The following is a 22,192-nucleotide window of genomic DNA, read 5'->3' as shown; positions in this document are numbered from 1 at the left end:
CCACCCCAAAAAGTTCACATTTTTTCATGCACATTTTCCAAATATATGTGTGCTGTCAAACACATTTATTTTTGGCTCCACAAATCAGATTGCAAGATTGGAAAGTAGGGACTTCAGATGAAGATTATGTCTTAGTCTGTGTTCATCCTGAAAGATGCAAAATGGATAAATCCTGATAAAAGGGCAAACTGAAATAATTTTTTCATACATACCTAAGAGGAGCATTTCTGGTGATCTTGGTGTCACCCAAGCAAACTCTCTGCAAAGGCATTTTTTGCCCTGAAGCAGAAAATACACCAATATCCATGATAACCTGTCTTGGAAATTAATATGGTACAAAATCCACCAGGACCTTTTCCTGTCTAGCCTTGTCCAACCTGGGGACCTCCAGATGTTTTGGATGAGAACTCCTCACATTCCTGACCCTTCATCTAGCCATACTGAGTTAGGCTAGATGAAAGCTGAACTCCAAAACAACTGGAAGGCACCAAACTGTGGGAAGAATGAAAAATGAGCCATTAGAAGAAGCACAAATCCAGAAATCATCAGGATCTGTGTGACAAGTTTCCCCAAGAGTGGTGAGTGTTCTGGCCCAGGTGGGCAGTCTGTAGCATTACTGCCAGTTAGGGAAACAGAAAACCTTCTCCGTTATTTCCTTCAATATGTTTGTCTTGTAGAAAAGTGGCATTGCATGTTCTGGGCATTTATCTGGAAAAAAGTGGATATGTAATTTTCATGAGGTCAGGTTTTCTGAATTGTTATTTTGCACGCCAGTTGGAAGTATAGCCCCCACCCCAGTTCTGTCTCATAGGCCTGGCTTCATTGCGTGTGGTTCCCGCCCTGACAGCCAGCCAGTGTTTGTGCCTTTCCGTTTGACTAGGTGATAGTGAATGAACGTACACTGATCCCCGACAAGGCAGAAGAGATCCTTATGGGGTGGATCAGTGGACTGGCTTGGATGGAAATGTTGCTCTTACTGAAGGATCGCTTGGTGGATTCGGATTAAATCTGAATGAGGCATTAGGAAAAGAGTGGTTCCATGACTTTGGGGTTTGAGTGCCTAGGACTAGAACTCCCCCACCCCTACCCGGCTGCGTGCCATCTTCTAGCAAAATTCTCATGAATTCACACTTCTCATGTGTGAATCAGCGATCCTTGAGCTCGCCTGAGTTCTCTGAATCCCATCTCAAAGCTCATTCTGACTCGAGTCAGTATCAGTTGCGAGCTTTGGGTTGTTTTTTCACATTATACATGCATATTTTTCCAAACGTACACATCGGTTGTACACATCTTTGAAATATCTGCATTCTGCTCCCATTGATTAAAGTGTATATCTTTGGTTTCTTCAGTATTACGTGATTTTCATGTGCATTTTTCAAATGTACAGATGCTGTCAAAGAGAGAGGTTTTTTTGGGGGGGGGGGGTGTCTGTGAATCACATTGCAACCTCAGAAATGTATGGACTTTGACTGCACATTGCACCCAAGGGTATGTTTGGTCTGGAAAGTGCAAACTGGATAAATCCTGGTCACAAACAAACTGAAACAAATTTCTCATACATGTGGATAGGGAGACATCTTCCTCCCTCTCTCAAAATACTAGAACCCAATGGGGTCATCCCATGAAGCAGATTGGTGGGAGATGCAGGACAAATAAGAGGAAGTATTTCTTCACACAGCGCATTATGGAACTCACTACCACAGGATGTAGTGATGGCCACCAATTTGGATGGCCTTAAAAGGTGGTTGAATAAATTCCTGAAGGCAAAGGCTATCATTGGCTACTAGCCCTGAAGGTTGTGTGCTATCTCTAGTATTTGAGGCAGTAAGCCTGTGTGCACCAGTTGCTGGGGAACATGGTTGGGAGGGTGCTGTTGCACCATGTCCTGCTTTGTTGGTCCCTGGCTGACAGCTGGTTGGCCACTGTGTGAACAGAGTGCTGGACTAGATGGACCCTTGTTCTGATCCAGCATCAGGGCACTTCTGATGTTCTGATGACTATGGGCTACCTTCAGTATTTGAGGCAGTAAGCCTGTGTACATCAGTTGCTGGGGAACATGGGTGGGAGGGTGCTGTTGCACCATGTCCTGCTTTGTTGGTCCCTGGCTGATGGCTGGTTGGCCACTGTGTGAACAGACAGAGTGCTGGACTAGATGGACCCTTGGTCTGATCCAGCATCAGGGCTCTTCTGATGTTCTTATGTTCTTATCCCTATTCATAACTGACGGACACATTGGCTAGTTCAAGAACCAGTTAGGTCTACATGTGGAGCAAAGAGGATTTTTTCTCTCATTCAAAATGCTCCCAACCGAAGTAAGCATGAAAGCTGCAGATTGGTTAGCATCTTGCTTCCAGGTGAATGTTTGCTTATCTTCAGAAGCACTTTGAGTTTTGACAAAGCTATGCAGGAGATGGCACTGTAAAGGCAGATTATTTCTCGCAGCGCACAAGCATATGCAGCAGACCAGTTGAGCATGTTCCAAAATACTTTCCCTGCCTGGAGCCTGAATCTGAAAAGAAAGCTTGGGCATAATTTTTGCACTTCTGAAATGGAGAGAGAGGGGGAAAGCGAGAGAGAGAGAAAGCAGAAGGCAAGCAAAGTGCCAAGTCATTCTGCCAAGTTTTTTGATGCTCAGAGGCATTGATCAGCATCTGAAAATGGATGACTTACTCTTCAAGGGGGCAAGATGGCAAAGATTGTGTAGGAGGAGGAGACAGAACAAAACCACACACCCCTCTTCTCCATTTCTTTTCTACGGTATTGATTTCTTATTGATTCAGAAGATGTACTGGAAGAAAGGCAGTGTGTTTTTATCAACAGGGCCCTTGTTATTTCTCAGCCAGCTCGAGTGAGCTGCGGTGCTCCAAAGGAGTGGTGACTTATTCAAGGTCAAGGTCTGAAGGCCCTGCCCATAATCCAGATGGGATCAAAGTGGACACGTTGCCAAGAATCTTGGAGACTCGTAGTGCTACAGGGCAATCACTGTGACTTCCAAAATCTTCCACAGATCAGACATGGAGGCTCATGGTTCTGGAGCCGGGATCAGACCTTGTCCCACCCCCAATCCAGGGGCATAATGGGAGCAGAATGCATTTGGATTGAGCTGAGGAATATCTTGATTTTGTTTGGGGTAGGGGGGATAGTAGCCCTTCTCCAAAACTCAAACAAACATTTGTGTGGACCTATTTTCCCCTGAGGAAGTGTGTGTGGGTTTTTGGCAACATTTGCATGACGGGCACACAATATTGACTAATGTTCAAGGGAGGGGGGATGCCAGTCTTATCGTTGCTCTTTTTTCATCCTTTACAATGAAAAGGAGGGGGGAGGAAAACTTTGCAACCATTTCAGGAGGCATCAGACCTTCAATCAGCAGTCTGGCAACATGGCAATTGCATAACTTGCCTTCCTTGGCCTAATTTAATTTAGCCCTTCGACTAAATTGAAAAGCCCTCTGCAAGGGATCAATTGAGACCCCTGGCAGGAGAGGTCTGTCCCTCCTGTTGGGTGGGGAGGAATAGGGAAGGGGAAAGAGAGAGAGAGAGAGAGAGAGTATTGGATTTTGAGACTATCCTTGAAGGGCTGCAGCACTTGATAGGAAAAAGACCCCCACCCCACCCCTGCTTTAGAGAACAACCCCATAGGAAAAATGTTGTAGCACAGCTCCCAGGACATGATTAAGGTGGGGGAAGGGACAGGATGGGGAAAGGGGAGGGGCCACAGAACCAGGACATGGCCATTTGGAGAATTCCAGAAGGCTACATCATGAGCCCATTGGGCCAGATGCCGCTGTGGATCTGAGGTGTGTGGTTTTTCACCTGTTCTGCATCGATCTCCTGTGTAAGGGGGGAGGGGGAGGAGGCAGGGTGTTGAATGGCAGGATGAAGTAAGCAGCAATGTAAGTGTGCTTGGAATTCTGTTGGTCATACCAGACAGGCACAGACAGTGCAGGAAACGTTTAGCAAGGTGGGTGCAAAGCACGCAAGTGAGTGTCCAGAGGTATCTCAGCAGAAAGGGGAGGCCTACCCAAGCCAAATCTCTTGAAGCTCACCAACTCAAAGGAATATGGAAGGGAGGTGATCAGGGACAGACAGTTTCACCTGAAAGCTTGGGATCATCTTGGGAATTAAGATGTCATGAAGGGCTGGCAATGAGAAGCAAGGCTCAGTCTGAGGTTTGAGCAAAGGCCTCTTGAAAGAGGTAGTCAGTAGGAGGCAGCACTAACGGAGGAAACCACAGTTGTCCAACTTATTTCAGCTCTGCATGTTGGTCATGCTGACTGGGGCTGATGGGAATTGCAGCCTAACAACATCTGGATGGCAACAGGTTTGCTACATTTGCTTTAGCAGGAATGGAGTGGTGGTAAAATTATTATTATTATTATTATTATTATTATTATTATTATTATTACATTTTTATACTGCCCAATAGCCGAAGCTCCCTGGGCGGTTCACAAAATTGAAATTAGCATATTCCATTATTAAATAAAACAATGGTTCTTTATTTAATCCCATTATCTGGCATTGTGCATCCATATTCCTGATGTGGGGGTGTAGACTGTTACTTGAGTTGCAGTGGTGCAAGTCACTGTGCACCAGTAGGTAATGCAATGTTAGGCCAGGGGTTTTGTTGCATTGCGATGCTAGTCTAAAAAATGAAATCTCACTCTTCTTGGCTGCTGTGTCCAAATGGAGGGTCATTACTTTGAGGTTTTAGACTTTTAGATATGTACAAGGCATTCTGTGAACCTGATCATACCGTGATTCCTTCTTTTGTCTTTTCCTGTCATAGCCTCCCCGCCCGCCTCCCGGATGGGGCAATCAAAACCTCACACAGTACTGAACAGAAGCATTTCAGGACATTGATTTTGTAGAAGCACGTCATGATCCCCCCCCCCATGTCATTTTCTATCACTTTTGAAATAATCCTCATCATTCTCTTTGCTTTTTAAATTACCACATCACATTGAACTGACAGAAGCTATCTACAATTGGTTCTAAGATGTTCCCCTTAAACGTGTTCATTCTCTTTGTTTACTTGATAGCAGTAATCATCATCTTCTGGACTTGCAGGGCAGACAAAACAAGGCGGTGGAGGAAGCATTTCAGCACTTACCCTGTAGGACAGCTCCCCTTTGAAGCCTTGGATTAGTTGAGACTGAGGACATCAGCCAGATCTACACGTTGTTGCGAAGGCGCCTTTTTTAAAGAGGTACCTAAAAGAAGCTCCTCTTTCTTTACTGTGTGTACTGTGAGCTAGGCAACGCCGCCTGCGGAAGAATCTCTACCCCATTCAAAGACGCTACTCTGCTCTGGCCGCTTCCCCCTCGCGTGTTCTTCCATTTGAATAATCCCCCCTCCCACCCAGCGGCTCTTCTGGCGTGTCCCGCCAGCGGAGGCCCCTCCTGCAAAACACTTTTCTCCCTCGGTGTGTTTGTATTTGCAATTGCGTGCGCGCGGCGGACGAGTTCAGCTCCTGCCTCTCGCTCTCCCCCGCGGTGTCATCTCCCCGCGACTCTCTTCGGTGTGTGCTCGCACATGCGCACGAGCACGCAAACGCAAATACAAACACACCGAAGGAGAAAAGTGTTTTGCAGGAGGAGCCGCCAGGACGTGCCAGAAGAGCCGTCGGGTGGGAGGGGGGATTATGGAAGAACACGCGAGGGGGAAGCGGCCAGAGCAGAGCAGCGTCTTTGAATGGGGTAGAGATTCTTCCGCAGGTGGCGCTGCCTAGCTCACAGTACACACAGTAAAGAAAGAGGTGCTTCTTTTAGGTACGTCTTTAAAAATGGCGCCTTCGCAATGATGTGTAGATCTGGCCATCCTGAAGTCCTGTTTTGTTCTGCTATTTACATTATTCCTTCTAATAGTAATAATAGCTTTTGAATGGTGGGGAAGGGGAGAACCTAAGGGAGGGGGGGAAACACACCTGTGCCCAAAACAGCCAATGAAGACTGAGCATGATCAGTGGCCGAAGAATGTTGTTGGAAAGTAGGGATGGGTGAACTCCCCTGCAATATTTACCACTGCCAATTTGCACAAAATGGTGGTTTCTATAAAGACTTAGCTGTAATTTCCCATAAAATAGCAGTTTGTGGGAAAACGGAATGCCATAAGCTTGCCTGACTCAATGGGGGCTGAGTTGGCAACATCTTCCTGAGGTTTGGCCGTAAACTGGATTCTTCCGACATCCCTATTGGAGAAAGGCAGAAAGAACCCATGGGTGAGAGGTGGGTTTGGTTGACTGGCTGGCACCCTGAAACATTTTCTAGCCTATAGCCATCACGGCTAGTAGCCATTGATTACTTCTCCTCCATGAATTTGTCTAACTCCCCTTTAAAGCCAACCAAATTGGTGGCCATCACTACATCTTGTGGTAGTGAATTCCATTGTTTAACTCTGTACTGTGTGAAGAAGTCCTGTCTTTTGTCTGTTCTGAATCTCCCACCAGAATGGTAGCCACCACCCCAGTTAATAGATTTCCCTCCAGACTCATTTTTCCTCTTTGTTTTCACCCCATTCCTTAAATTGAGCCCTGATGCCACCTTGCCCTGGGACAGCATCACTAAAATAGGGATATATGAGGAATTTATTCTAGACCATTTCTGAACTGAATTTACCCAATTTGCAGGCACTCCTTCTGATGGGAGAAGGATGCATACATTTCTAAAATATGCACCATTGATGTGAATATTTGGAAATACGTGCACAACAATTTGCCCCATTTTTGTGCAAAAAGAAAAGTCAACATCAATCAAAGATCACAAACTGAAATGAGCACGAATGGGAACCTGCTTCAAGGTGGAATCTGGAGAACTGTGATGAGCTTAATACTTTGCTGATTTGTGTATTCTGACATTGGACATGAATTTTGTGAACCACCCGGGGAGCTTCGGCTATTTGGCAGTTTAAAAATGCAACAAAATAAATAAATAAATTGGTAGATACGGAAGATAAAAGGACTGTTAGCCCTGCACATGTACAACACCCCCATTTCACAGAAGAATCAGTAAAGACCTCTGCTGATGGATGCTTTGAGAGAGAGCTGAAGTTCTTCTCTGTATTGCTATTTTGGTGGGTTCAGAGAAGGAGATTTAGACTGCGAACACAAGGATATGTTCATGTGCTATGAAATCACCGTAATCCTGCCATTCCTGGTTGTGGCTTTAAAAGCTGGAGAGAAATATGGATTGGGGGGATTCTATTCTACCTCTTTCTCCAAGGTGGAGATTGCAGTGGTCTTGCTTTTCTGAGCCTTGCCAGGCCTCCTATCATTAGCTAAGCCTCGATGCAACATCCTGCTCCCCCATCACCACCACCACCACCACTACTACCACCACCACATGCTTTCTCAGTTCCACTCCTGTCCTTCAGCTGAAAAGCTCTAGGCCCATATGACATCTGAGCTTTTCTTGAGCCTCACACTGGTAGCTGGGATCTCATTAGCTGCCTTCGTCTCTTTCTCCCTTGCTGCAAGCAAATGCTTAAACTGCTCATCTGAGTTTTCACTGGAAGGGGCATCACTGCGTAAGTCCCAATGGGGCCTGACAGTTGCCCGCATGCGCTGCCCAGGCCAGAGGGGATGTTTGAGCGAACTGCCGGCTCTGATTAGGTCAGGCCAGCAGAAGTGGGCGCTCTTTATGTGCTTGCTGGGCTCAACTCTTGTGGGGAATAGAGAGAAAGACCACCCTTGGGTCTGGATAGCACTCACTTTCTGATGTTCATTCATGCTAAAGAAGATAAGGAAGGTGAGATAGGGATGTATGAGAAATTCTTGAGAAATTCAAGGTTTTACCCAGTTTACTTGGCCACAGTCTGCATAGAAACATAGAATAGTAGAAGGGACCTAAAGTCCATCAACTCCAACCCCCTGCTCATTGCAGGAATCCACCTTAAAGCATCCCTGAAAGGTGGTTGTCCAGCTGCCTCTTGAATGTCTCTAGTGTGGGAGAGAGCCCACAACCTCCCTAGGTCACTGGTTCCAGTCAAAGTCCAAATATTTCTGATCTTGAAATGTGACTCATGCACCCCAAAAATGTGCTTTACATTCTGAATAGTTTTTTTGCATAAAAATGTGTACTTTAGATATTAAAAATGTGCACAAATACACTTCAATCAATGGGAGAGGAATGCATATATTTCAAAAGTGTGCACAACGGATGTGTACATTCAGAGGAACATAAATGGATATCACGCAGTGGGGAAGAAGCTCACAGTATGACTTGGGCTTGAGTCGGAATGAGCTTCAAAGTGGAAAATGAAGAACTCTGGCAGGCTCACAAGTTGCTGATTTTCTTCTCCAGGGTGAGATGGCAAAAGTTAGCTTCATGTCAGACATAAAGGCAACATACCCTATTTCTTCGATTCTAAGATGCACTTTCCCCCCCATATAAACATCTCTAAAAACGGGGTGCATTTTAGAATTGTGGTGGCGATTCTTCTTCTTCAAATCAAAGCTTTTTTTCTGTTGGTGGTACTGAAATTCGTGTGTGTCTTACAATCGATGATGTCTTACAATCGAAGAAATACGGTAGTTCTTTTCATAAGGTTGTGTGAATGAGCAGCAGAAGTTGAATGAGGTGAGGTTGCTCACAACATTCCATCTTGAGTCCCACATCAAACAAGTAAAGGCGAGGAGGGGGGCACAGAAATTGTCCACACAAATAACCTTGGACCATAGGCAGAAGCTATTCATTTTTACACTTGCTGGACTTAAGCCGAAATACTCAGAAATAAATCTTGCAGTGGACAATGAAGCTGCATTTACAACTTAGAGTTCCTAAGACGGCAGCCTAGTTTTTCTCTGGATTGCACACTTGGCATTAAATCAATCTTCAAATTCTCCAGGAATTCAGTGGTGTGGAACACATACTTTATGTCCGAAAGGTTCCAGGTTTAATTCCCAATAACTCCATTTAAGGGATTAAGAGAGGGGTGAGCCCTCCAGATGTCCCTGAAACAGAATTCTCATCAACCCTCACCATTAGCCCTACTGGCTAGGAATGCTTGGAGTTACACTCCAACCACATGTTGATAGGAATGTATGGGAAATTCATTTCAGGATTTTTTTAAATTATTATTATTTGTCAGAACTTGAACCCAGTTTGAACCTTTTGTCCCAAACAAAGACTTGGATACAATCTGTGCTTGAAAAATTTCCAAGCTTGCAGTATAATTTAGAGACCAAAATAGATGAATACGACAGCATGCATACATTTAGAAAATGTGCAAAATTGATGTGTACATTTGGAAAAATGCACATGAAAATATGGATGGGCTTCCACATGAAAAGGAAGAAACAAAGCTCAAAATCTAAATATGGATTTGAACTGGAAGGAGTTTCAAGGTGGGATTCAGAGAACTGTGGGTAGCTCACGTGTAGTTGATTCACACATCCACACAGACGCAGGTATAAGGGACTGGGAAAGACCTCACCCAGACACTTCAAAGGTTTGCTGCCAGTCAGAACAGACAAGATGAATTAGATGGACGGATGGTGTGGCCCAGTTTAAGACACCTTTATCTTTTGATGATGCTGATGACGAAGATGCTGATGGAGCTGGAGTTTACCACATAATTCCATCTGCAATCCCATGCATACTTTCTTGGGAGTAAGTTTCATTGATCTCAGTGGGACTCCCTTCTGAGTAACTCCCTTACATGGCTTGGGACCACAATACCTGACGGAACGCCTCTCCCAACGTGAATATACCCGGTCACTACGTTCAACATCTAAGGTCCTCCTCCGGGTGCCTTCTCCGAGAGAGGCTCGGAGTGTGGCAACAAGGGACAGGGCCTTTTCGGTGGTGGCCCCCAGACTATGATCTCCCTGATGAGGCTCGCCTGCCACCAACACTATCTTTCCGGTGCCAGGTTAAGACTTTCCTCTTTGCCCAGGCATATGGCGGCACATCCTAATCACCCACATGTTACGTTTTTTCATGGTTTTTAATGCTTTATGTGTTTTAGAATTTTAAATTTTGTATACGTTTTTATCTTAATTTTAGAATTTCTGTAAACCGCCCAGAGAGCCCTGGCTATGGGAGCGGTATATAAGTGCAATAAATAAATAAATAAGCATGCATCAGCTAAAGCTATCCATCTAACACTGGTTGGATCCATCCTGATGCATGCTTGCTTAGTAATGGGTCTCACAGTAGCTAATGGGGTGCTACTCATGAGTAAGTGTGCATAAGATTGCAGCCATTTTTCCCCCTCTGGATTGCACCCTTGGTGTTAAATCAATCGTCAAATTCCCCAGGAATTTGAAACAACTCTAGCGAGTTTACATTTTTCTTTCTAGTAATTGTTTCTCTCCCAGTGTGGCTACTTAATTTAATTAGAGGTGGTGAATTAAGAACTCAATGAGCGAAGTGTGAATCTAACTGATTTATTCAGTAAAATAAATGAACACTTCAACAGTGACAAAAATAATACAGAATCATTGAGGTGGAATTGTAAAGGCCACGCAGATCTCAGAAACAGAACAAAGAGTGGGTGGACACCGGATGTGGATTCCACACAGGCTCTGGATGAGACCTAGGAATTCCATTGTGATGCAACATGTATTCATAACACACAATCATCCACCTCTTCACAAAGATCAGGAGGATTAGAGTAACTGGCAATGAGAACAGGGAGGGGACCCCATTAAGAATCGGGCTTCTTTAGAGATGCCAATTCATCAAATTTCCCCAATTCTGAATTTGTCCCCATCACTAAGATCATAGGAAGACCTGCACTGAATCAGACCAAATACCTTTCTGGTCCTCATTCCGTTCACACAGAGGTCTGCCAGACATCTGGAAGCCCACAAGTAGGACCAGCAACTGGTGTACATAGGCAGGGGACACATTCAAATAGAGGACCTTCCTCTGGCAGACAACATTTCTCTGAAAAGTAGAACACTTGGCCACCCTATCCAAATGTCCCTTTCCACATCTCCAGAGGTGCAAATATGGACATGAGAAGCTATGTTATACCATGTCAGAACATTGGTCCACATAGTATTGTCCTCTCTGGCAGTATTATGACAATGGAATCAGTTACCTAGGGAGGTTGTGGGGTCTCCCACACTAGAGGCCTTCGAGAGGCAGCTGGACAACCCTCTGTCAGGGATGCTTTAGGGTGGATTCCTGCATTGAGCAGGGGGCTGGACTCGATGGCCTTATAGGCCCCTTCCAACTCTACTATTCCATGATTCTATGATCTCTCCAAGTCAGAGTCCTTTCCCAGACCTGCTACGTTAGATCCATTTTGGAGATACCAGAAGCTGAAGTTGTGATCTTCAATGTGCAAAACATGTACCCTCTCACTGAGCCATTGCTCCTCCCAATAAGCTGACACACTCCCTCTTTCTCAATATCATCTTTGCTTGGAACTCTCACTGGCTTTCCTTGAGATGTTTTCTTGTGCACCACACCCGCTTCTGGTGATAGAGCATGCAGAGATGCCACCAATAGGTCATTGAACACCTGAAGATAATTGATCTGCAGTTTCTGGTATAGCAAGAACAAGGTTTTCTTTCCTGTTTTCCACTCTAATTTCCCTTCTTTATCTTCCTCTTCCCCTGGATTGCCTTGTCTCAGACCCAATTATAATAACTTAGGATGCCCTCAACACAGACTCTTTGGGCATCACCTTGTTTTGCTTCACCAACTTTACAGCAATTATCTCCTGGGGTTACAATGTACTACAAATTGATACTCTCGCCACTGATGTCCTTAAAACAATTAGTGTACACCTTCCCTTCCTTCTGTTTGGCTGCTTTATGTTCAACTTGAAAAGTTGCCTTTTGGCTTTCATGCTAGAGCTGAAGAGAAAAGGGGAAGAGGGAGTTCTCCAAAGCAAATTCTTTTAAATGGTTTTGCACATGTATGTATGTTCAATCCAATATTTTCTCCACATTCCCAATAAGGGATGGTAATGAATTTGGAAGAGTGTGTGTGTCGGGGTGTGTGTGTGTCCTCTATATTTACTTTGATGGAGACATTTAAGTAGAGATTAGATGGTCATCTTTCATCTTTCAGCTGTAGTCGTGTCATCCATTGTAGATCTTGCTTTGAGCAGGGGATTGGACTGGATGACCTCAAGGGTCACTTACAACTCTAAAATTCCAAGATTTGCTGAGGCCCCTACATGTCTGTCAAAGGAAATCCATTTGGAAGCTGATGAGGTACGTTTGATGCCAGTGATCAAACTAACATACTGTTTCTGTTGTCTATGATCTCAGAAACCACCTCCCCCCCCCCCATATAAACTGGCTTGAGATTTTGTGCTCCTTTCTTCTCTTCCTTCATCAACAGAAGTGTGAATAGTGGAACAATTTGTGCCCCCGCCCCTGAAACACTGAATTAAATGGGCCTAGGAATGTTTTGTTAAGTTGGGCTTTTAATTTGCCTTGACTTTGATTTTATCGTAGAAAAATGAGGTGGGAATAACCCCCCAAGAAATAAAATTTGTAGGAAATAGGCAGAATTGTTGCAAGCCTTGGGTGTCATTTTTCTTGGTAGAAAGGTGGAATAAAAATAAAAATATATCAAATGAAGAGACAAATTGACATTATGGCCAGCCCTGAGTGAGCTGTCCATGGGTCCGGGCTCATGCAACCTATCCTAGACTCTTGTGGTGCTTTGCCAGTAGATTTCCTGGAACAGGAGAGCACACATGAATAAGCACAACCACTAATTCAGCATTTAGAAAGCACCCAGAGAGATAACCTCCCTGTTGCTGGACTGCTATCTGAGGGAAGATTGTGGTGCAATTAAGGTCAATTTACAGGTTGAAAGAAAGGTCTAGTTTCTCACTTGCCCGAGAGGTAATCTTCCTCTCAAGCCAATCACAGAGAGAGGACCCTTCAGGGCCCTGGACTGTGAGCAATCAAGCGGCACTCAAAGCACTTGAAATGGTTTACTTTTTATAAAACGCCACAATGGGGGAGATGTGCATGTGCAGAGCTGTGGCGATTTGCATGCACCCCGAGTTAACCTTTGACATGGCTCGCTCCCTGAGGAATCATACAAGATATCACAACGTGGCCATGAGTATAATCAAGTCTGGAGCCCCACCCTGGGAGGGACCCTCGATACAGTAAACCCATGTTCACCCGAGATGCCTGCCCCTTCACAGATTAACTTACAGTTTACGCATTCATCTGGATAAAGTGGTGAAATATTTTGTGGTCTCTGCCAGTTTGGGTTGCAGGTGGGGGGCGGGTGGGCAAAATTTTTTTAATTAGAGACACTTTGATGAATTCTCTTCCTTTGCATTTCTCCAAGGATTTTGGAGTTGCAAATTACCACCTGGCCTTGTTTCTGAAGTGCAAACTCCACATTAGGAATTCTCTTTTGTTTGCTTGTTTTTATTTCTGAATTTTGTATTCAGAAATGCACGTTGCACACTGTGTCATAACTTTCAGTTCTTTGTCTTTTCTGCCCTCTATATTACATGAATAAAACACTGCCCAAAAACAACAATATTGATGTGATTGTATGCATGATTGCATCAAGGTTTGTGTGTGTATGAATTTGGCATTTTACCCATGCATGGGAACACTTGTCCACATCAGTAAACTCAGCTCTCAAATAATCTCAATGCAATGGGCTGTGTCCAGACTCTTAAAACAATTCTAAAGTATTGCTGCTATTTAGATGAGGGCTCTGTTAGTCATGCTTATAACAGACCCAGTGGAATGAGTTGGGGACGTAAGTCTTAATGCATTTTAGATGAAAGACCTGAAAGGTAGAATGGATGCAACTTGAGTTCCACTCTGTGGTCACTTCAGGTTCACAGGGGAAGCTGGTAGTATGATCAAGGCAGGAAGAAAGTAGAACCTTGGATAGCTCAAAGTGGATACTACTGGCTGGAACTCTCTCCTACTATGATAATAGGATAATGTTGTCTCAGCAGTTGAAAGTATGCTTCTGAATACTAGCGAATGGGAAATATGACTGGGCTGATGCTATTGCATTCATGTCCCATTTGTGGATTTCCCACAGGTGGCTAGTTGGCCACTGTGTGAATAGAATGCTGGACTAGATGGACCTTTGGTCTGATCCAGCAGGGCTCTTCATATGTTCTTATGTTTATATGTCCATGTAGATTAAATCAAATGAAGACTTATGTAAATTGACAAGGACTAGACTATTAAAGGGGATCTCATCTGATTTTGTAGCCTGAGACTTCTGTGAGGGGAGAGGGAGGGGAGGACTCATACTTTCGGGCAGCAGGTGATGGCACAGTTGTCCTGAAAAATGCACTGGCTGCCCTGCCCCCGAGGAAGTAGCCCATATCTCATCATCATCAGAACCATCTGCTGCACACTGGAAGGTCTGAGGGCTGGGTGTTGTGGGACTTGCACCCCCATTTCTCCTGCCAGATCTTGGAGGAATTGGATCTTTATGAAATGACTTCATGCACACCTCCCAGCCTTAACGTGCTGATCAGATTCTCCACTAACTTTTCATACTCAACCAATGTTCCAACACAGTTCTCGGCCCGAAAGAAACATTATGGAAATGTATGTTTTGAGAGGAAACATGTTTAGCTTGCAATCCTATCTTCATTGACCTGGGAGTAAGTTTCATTGGACCTACATGTGAGTAGACTTGTATGGGATTGTCCTCTTAGAAATGCATTTTTGAGAGGAAATAGATTGAACAGATACTATTGAAATGCAAATTTTCTATCCATTTTGAAAACCTGCAGATTAATGCAGAAACAGGACAGAATAGACTTGAAAGCGCACAAATACAAATACAGAAATGGTCAGAAATAGTCCAATCAGAAATAGTCTCCTGTTCTTTCTCCTCTTGTCCCTTCTCCCACCCTGCCACCCAACTCACCTCTATGCATTCAGTAAGTTACTGGCAAACCGGCATCCTTTCTGTGTGTAAGAACTACCTCATTCGTGGCAGGCCCTGCTCCATTTCCTAAAGCTGAGGCATTCCTTCTGAACCTGAGACATAGGCCTCATCTACACCAAGCGGGATATTGCAGTATGAAAGCGGTACATAAAAGGCAGGAGCCACACCAAGCAGGATATAGCACTATGAAAGCGGTACATGGCCTGTGTCCATGGGCCCCAACAGTTGTCAGTGCACTTCAATGCCACTATAAAGCAGTAGTGAGGCTCCTGCCTTTTATATACCACTTTCATACTGCAATATCCTGCTTGGGGTAGATGAGGCCGTAGTCCCTTCCTTCCTGCCCCAATCCTGGCTTTGGGATTCTCATCCTTGCCCACTGCCGTCCTCCACCAGGTTAGGCCCTGTGTTGCTGAGTAGCCGCAGAGGTGCTGAAACAATTTGCAAATCACTTGGTCAAGGGGGATTTCATTTTGGAAGGCTTTTGCTCTGCATCCTAGCCACAGTGTGTTAATCCTCAGCGAGGCTGCCTCCCCACCCCAACCTACATCTTGTAAATATGTACAAGATGTGCCTTTTTGGTAGCAGCTGCAATCGCCTGCTACCAAATATGTACATCTTGGTGCAAGGTGGGAGATATTTGGAGACCATCTGTAGGTGGGGCCCATCTGGAAGAGACTGTTTGCACCCAGCGACAGAGAGACCTTCAAAGCAGAAGCTATTTTTCCAGCTGCCTGTCTTTTATCACAGGACTCCGGCTGGGATTAGATACAGATAAAGATGATCGATAAATCCTCCTCCTGGCTGGGATGTGCTCTGAATATGTCTTTCCCTTAGTGGAAAAGGGGTGTGGGGGTGTTTGGGGATGAAGGGTGAGGATTGTACTCTGTTTCTTATTGACATGCAGTTGATAGCTGACATAAGCTCCTTGACGCTTTGCCAGACATCTCCAATGCCCCCTCCCAGCTGCTGTGTGGCCACAGTTTCTTCTTTTCCCCCATCTTTCTGCCAGAGATGGGGAATTGTGTGGGGGGGGCGGCGGTTGGGGTGTGTGTGTTGAACCAGAAACCAAACCTTAGTATAAAGACATTTGTATGTGTTAGAAAAGACAAGGAACCCCATGTGGCTGCTGCCTGCACTGCTGTGTCTGTTAATGGCTCTACCACCAGAGAAACTAGGTCACTCTCTCTCTCTCTCTCTCTCTCTCCCTCTCTCTCTCTCTCTCTCTCTCTGTGCCCGAGGAGAATGCAAAAGCAGGAACGGTGCACCAAGCTTACAATTTACTCACCAAAAACCTGCAAGCCCTTCTCACCACCCCAGAGATGGAAAAGCTGGCATTTATTTTGCAGGGTGTTTGGGGCTGAAGGAGTGGCAATGAGAAGCATGGGTTCCTTCCAGTGCTCTGAAAGAGAATGGCCCAGCTTGTATCAGTTGCTTACTTGCATGCATTGTAGCTGTCCATTTGTTCCAAAGGAAGCCACTAATTAATACGTAGGACCTGTTCCTAGTAAGGCACTTCCTGGATTTTGCCTTTTAAGGAAGTTGCTGCATCTCTCTCTAGAGGTGAGATCTCTGGGTGGGGTGTGGGCAGATATATCTCCAGTCTAGTACACATTCTTGTAAATGCACAAGGTATACTGTTTTCTCTCCTTTTATTGTTTTGTGCATTTTCCCCTGCCCTGACTTACATTCCTCTGAATGCTGGTTTAACTAGAGAAACTCTGGCCCAAATGGGGTCCCAGTCTGGCCTCCACAGGTCCACATATGGCTCCACCCCCTTGCCCAGGCACTACCCAATTTTGCCCTGGCCCTTTGGTGGTTCCCATCTGCTGCATTATCATGCTTAGGTCCTGGCAGTAAGGATTTGAAACTGAAACATGCTGATAAAACACTACAAGGAAACACAAGCTTGATGTGAATGTTCAGTTCAATTGCATCCATGTTATTTACGTGCAGTGCATTAATGATGTCTGTGTCTGCTCCTATACATTGGTAAAACACCACATCAGGCAAAGCAGGGGAGCTTGGGAGAACGAGGCAAACCTGCATTCCGTGGAGTCTGGAGCTGAAGAATGATTGCATCTTGACAGAGGTAAACCAAGTGCTGGAGGAGGACCAGTGTGGGAACTTGAAAAGCCTCAAGACTGTCATGTTCAGATATTAGCTGGCAGACCTGGAAGATTATGGATGTGTTTGCCCCTGTATAAAGGGCTAAGGGAGAGCATGAAGGAAGAACCTGGTGAAAGAGAGGAAGCACAAAGGAAGAGCTGAGGATGAACCAACAGTGTCTCTGGATGTCCCAAAAGAGGACACAACTGGATGGAAGAGGACTAACAAGCCCCTCCCTTATGGGGTTGACAAGAGGACAGCGTTCCTCTTTCAGGACACAACAAGTCATGCCATCCCAATCAGAGGAAAGATGGAGTTCACGGGATACATCTGATGTCCATAATGGTGACCATCTAAAGTCACTTCACAAAGAACAACAGAAGAAGGGCTGTGCGGAATGAGACCAAAGGCCTCTCTAGTCCAGCATTTTTGTCCCACGATTGCCAGCCGCATGGCCTATTTATTTATTTATTTATTTATTTATTTATTTATTTATTTATTTATTTATTTATTACATTAAATAAATGGAATGGGAACCCCACAAGGAACCCTTTTAGCTTCTGTGGGATTTTTTTCCTTACTGGTCAGTCACCCTCATCACAACCCAGGCTCACTCCTATATCAGCCAGGACTGATTTTTCCAGATAAATGGAGCTAAGAAAGCAACAAGGAGATCTGTAGAATTCCAACTGCTTGCTGATTTCCTCTAAAACAAAAACAAGCAAACAAAGGAAAAAGAAAAGAAAACAGGTGTTAATTTGCACCACTTGCTTTGAACGACAGCTTCTGAAAAGTGCAATATTCTGAAAAGAACACCTCCCAAACCTTCTTGTCTCCATACACCAGCTGGTAACTAGCAGAATTGATGACTTCAGAGTTTTCTTATTTATTTGTTTATTTTTTGCTGCCTGTCACAGTCCTGTCAAACTGTGAGCTTGGAAACTGGTTTGAGGTTGGTAGGGATGATCCAGCAGACACCATTTTGTGCAAAAAAGTGGCCTTTTACTTAAATCACCATTTTGTGCAGAATGGCAGCTGGAAATAGGTCCAGTTTATGCCAAAATTATAGGCGCAAAAGGTCTAATTAGCATAACACGTAGATAAGCATAAAAGCATAGCTAGCATAAAACTCTGCCCTTGGACGGAATAGGTGAACAAGCAGATTGTGTGATTGCTGAGATTCTCTGAATGCCATCTTGAAGCTTGATTCACCTGTGCAATTGTCTTCCACAGAGTAAAGGATGAAAATGCACATTTTTGAGAAACTTCGCATTTTTAAAAAGTGTACATTTTTAAAAATATGAATAGAAATTTAGAGAATTGCAAACCTTCCACTCTGGTTCATGTTCAGGGTCAGGATTGCAAGCTGCACATGTGACTGTAACCAAAGTTCATGTACACCTCATGGGATTTGTGTAAGGTTCATGTCCTGAATGGTAACATATCCCAAATCCACACATATTTTTTTTTCCTGGGAGATGCAGATCAGTTGAGTCCACTTTGGAATATGGAACCAATAAATCCCTCCCCTATCCCTAGGTACTAGTGACTTGCCAGAAATGGAGAAGGCAGAGCTGGGAACTAATTGTTTGTGTATATCACAGGCAGGGAACGTTTTTATTGATTTTCTCATGAAAGACTGTGCCGTGAATTCTCCCCACCCCACGCTCCCTGTATTTGGTTGCAAACATCTCCATCAACTCTGAGCACTAACCACTAATGAAGAAGTTCATTTCTCCTCTCTATTTGCACACAAAAATAAATGAAACTATATGGATGCATTGTGTATATGGTATGTTTTTTCTCCCAACTCCCAAGAGATGCTCAGTGGCGTTGCTAACCCAAAACCAGAACAGAAAGCTGGTAGGAAGAGTGAAACCCTCTGTGTGCATCTCCTGAGATTGAGAAACCCATTCATTTTCATGGGACTTGCTCACAGCTATTGCTCAGGGCCAGTTGAAATGAATGGAAGATGCACAGGAAGGCCACTTATGGGATGATTACTTTTAGGTCCATTATCTCAGTATTGCTCACCACTACCTCTGAATTAAATTGCTGCATCGATGGCCTTATAGGCCCCTTCCAACTCTACTATTCTATGAGTCTATGAATGTGCTTCTGTCTGTTTCAACTAGCCAACGTTTTCTCTGGTCTTGGAATATAAATATGTCTAGCTCATAATGTTCTGATGTATTCTGAGTCGAGCACCATTTCTCCAAGAACTTCTTTGCTTTCCTGGGATGTAAAACATGATTCAAAGCATGTCCACTCAGTGTGAAATATGTAAACATTATATGGGATATTCATCTCGATCTAAAATCCTCTCTTGTTCCCCTCATTTGTTTTGATTTGGGAAAGGGGGCATGGTTGGATTTCCAAGTAGCTCTCCATTATTACTGGAAGTAATAGCTACATTTCCCAGGGGACTGTAGGCAAAGGCCCATGTGAAGGTTGTCACACAGAGGAGGGCCAGGATCTCTTCTCGATCCCCCAGAGTGCAGGACACGGAATAACAGGCTCAAGTTAAAGGAGGCCAGATTCCAGCTGGACATCAGGAAAAACTTCCTGACTGTTAGAGCAGTACGGCAATGGAATCAGTTACCGAGGGAGGTTGTGGGCTCTCCCACACTAGAGGCCTTCAAGAGGCAGCTGGACAACCATCTGTCAGGGATGCTTTAGGGTGGATTCCTGCATTGAGCAGGGGGTTGGACTCGATGGCCTTGTAGATCCCTTCCAACTCTGCTATTCTATGATTCTATGATTCTCTGAACAGCCCGATCAGCAAACTTGCACTAATTTCAAGAGTCAAGAGAAAACTCTCCGGAAAGAAATGAGGGCTTCACATGCTCGCTGCCGAAACTCTCACAGAGAGGGCTTGTAATTACCAAGCCAGCTTAAAATAGAGTCAAGGCACAAAGTGAGTTTGGCCATCACTAATTTCAAGAAGGCTTGTGTGGAAAATAGTCCCAGCGGATTATTGCCCAAGCTAATTGGAAGAAGGGTGCCATCTGAAATTTCTGCCTCAGGCAACAAAATATGTAATGATGCATAAATAACAAAACTCAGACAACACTTTCTCTGGGATGCCACAGGGACTGGAAGGAAGTTGTTAACTCAGAGGAAAGTTAGATTTTGGGAACTATTTTATGTTCATTAACTAGCTTTGACAATGAACCCAATTTCTGCCTACAGGCTGTTCAGTATCTTTCATGCAGCGTATAGGCAGAGAGGGTACATCACAAGTTTTTTATTTTATTTTTACTTAAGAATAAAAAAGGATGCTTTCTTTTGTGTTTAATGTTGCCTCAGCACATGGTTTAATCCCCCACAGGGTAAGTTGGGAGGGATACATGGTCTGAAAGAGGATTTGCAGCCTTGCTTGAGACTCTCACTGGAGCAATGCCAGCGAGGAAGATGGAAGCTAAATGGTGCTCAAAGCAAGGTGGGTTTGGCCCGACATCGTCAAACAACGATGGTCATTTGCATAATGTAATATCATTAAAACAGCAGCTCTGCTGCATGCTGGAGGTGAAATGAATCTTTTAAGGCAATGGAAAAAGAAAGGGCCAGCAAATATCTTATGCAAACACATCTTCAATATGAAGTCTCTTTAAATGTTGTGATGAAGAGGGAATTTCACCAGGTTCTCCATATATACAAATGACACCTGCAGAAATTCTCTTTTCAATACAACTGTTAAAGATACAGGAGCCCGGTCCTCCTTTTCATAGGGTCACCCTAGTGGTATCTCTCCCATCTCTCCTAAGGATCCTTACTTGACTAGCTCACTAAAGACTTTTAAGACACTACCAAAAATGATTTCCATCAGCAGATGATGGCTAGTCATCTTTTTTTAAGAATTGAGGTGACTTTACTATCGGGCTTGTTGAATGCATGTGTTTAGGTAGGGTGACCATATGAAAAGGAGGACAGGGCTCTGTGCATAGAAAAGGAAATTCCAGCAGGTGTCCTTTTTATATCTGGAGAACCTGGTGAAATTTCCTCTTCATCACAACAGTTAAAGCTGCAGGAACTATACTAGAGTGACCAGATTTAAAAGAGGGCAGGGCACCTGCAGCTTTAACTGTTGTGATAAAGAGGAAATTTCACCAGGTTCTCCATATATACAAAGGACACCTGCTGGAATTCCGTTTTCTATACAACTGTTAAAGATACTGGAGCCCTGTCCTCCTTTTCATATGGTCACCCTAGTTTAGGATGGATTCAGTTGTTGAAGTTAGTGTTTTATCCATTTGCAGGCTAGGGGGCAATATCCTAGCCTGAAAATATGAACACATATATTGACCATTGTCGCACTAAAGTCTTGCCAATATAGTCTGCATTGAGTTCCTCATGCTTGCCAGCCTATATAATCTTCATCTAGCTCAAGAGAACAGTCACTCTGGTCTGACCTTCAAGGAGGGATTTTGAAGGTGTGAAGAGCAAAGACTGCAAACAGAGAGGCTCCCAGCACAGGAATTCTGATCACATCTTTCTGCAGTACAGTGCAATAGCCAAGGTGCTGTGGCGTACTGTGTGTTATGGTTAATCCAGCTCTTCTTATACCCGAGGCCTTTGTGGCTTTCAATGATCATTTTAACGGAGCAGGATATGAATTTGTAGGATGGTCCATGCATTGCAACTAACGTACATATGGCGAGAGCAGGAGTTGTGGTGGACTGCCCATTGCTGGAGGTCTCCAACCAGAGATTTGAGAGCCATCTGTCAAGGAAGCTTAAAATTGGATTCCTGCAATGATTTTATGATCCTACTACAAATCTCAACCACCCACCATCACTTTACAGCTGTTTGGCAGCAGCTAAATTCCAACACCATATCTGCCACTAAACACTAGTTTATCCCTTAGATGCACACATTCTACTTCCCCCAATTGCAGATTGTGGGGAGAGTTCAGAAAACAGCTTGATGGGTGCCTTTGAGGGTGCTCCCACAGCATGGAAAAGACGTTAATTCTCATGACTGAGCACAGTTGAATCTACAAAAGCTGAAGAGGAGCTGTATTCCAGGGTGTGTGTGTTGTGGGGTGGGGGATCCTATCCCATTTTATAAGCTGCTTAATTAGTTGAATGTTAATGAGACGTTAATTACTATTGTGCCAGCAAATCCCACAGAATGGAGCTTGGGTTTCTCTTCAAACATCAAATCTTAATTCTAAGTTGCACTTAATTCTGCTGGCTTCACCGTTGATGAGTTTGGGTGGCC

Source organism: Elgaria multicarinata, chromosome 16 (genome assembly GCF_023053635.1).
Source record: "Elgaria multicarinata webbii isolate HBS135686 ecotype San Diego chromosome 16, rElgMul1.1.pri, whole genome shotgun sequence".
In the NCBI taxonomy this organism is placed as follows: Eukaryota; Metazoa; Chordata; class Lepidosauria; order Squamata; family Anguidae; genus Elgaria; species Elgaria multicarinata.
The sequence above is the reverse complement of the archived record's forward strand: the minus strand, read 5'-3'. Positions refer to the sequence as shown.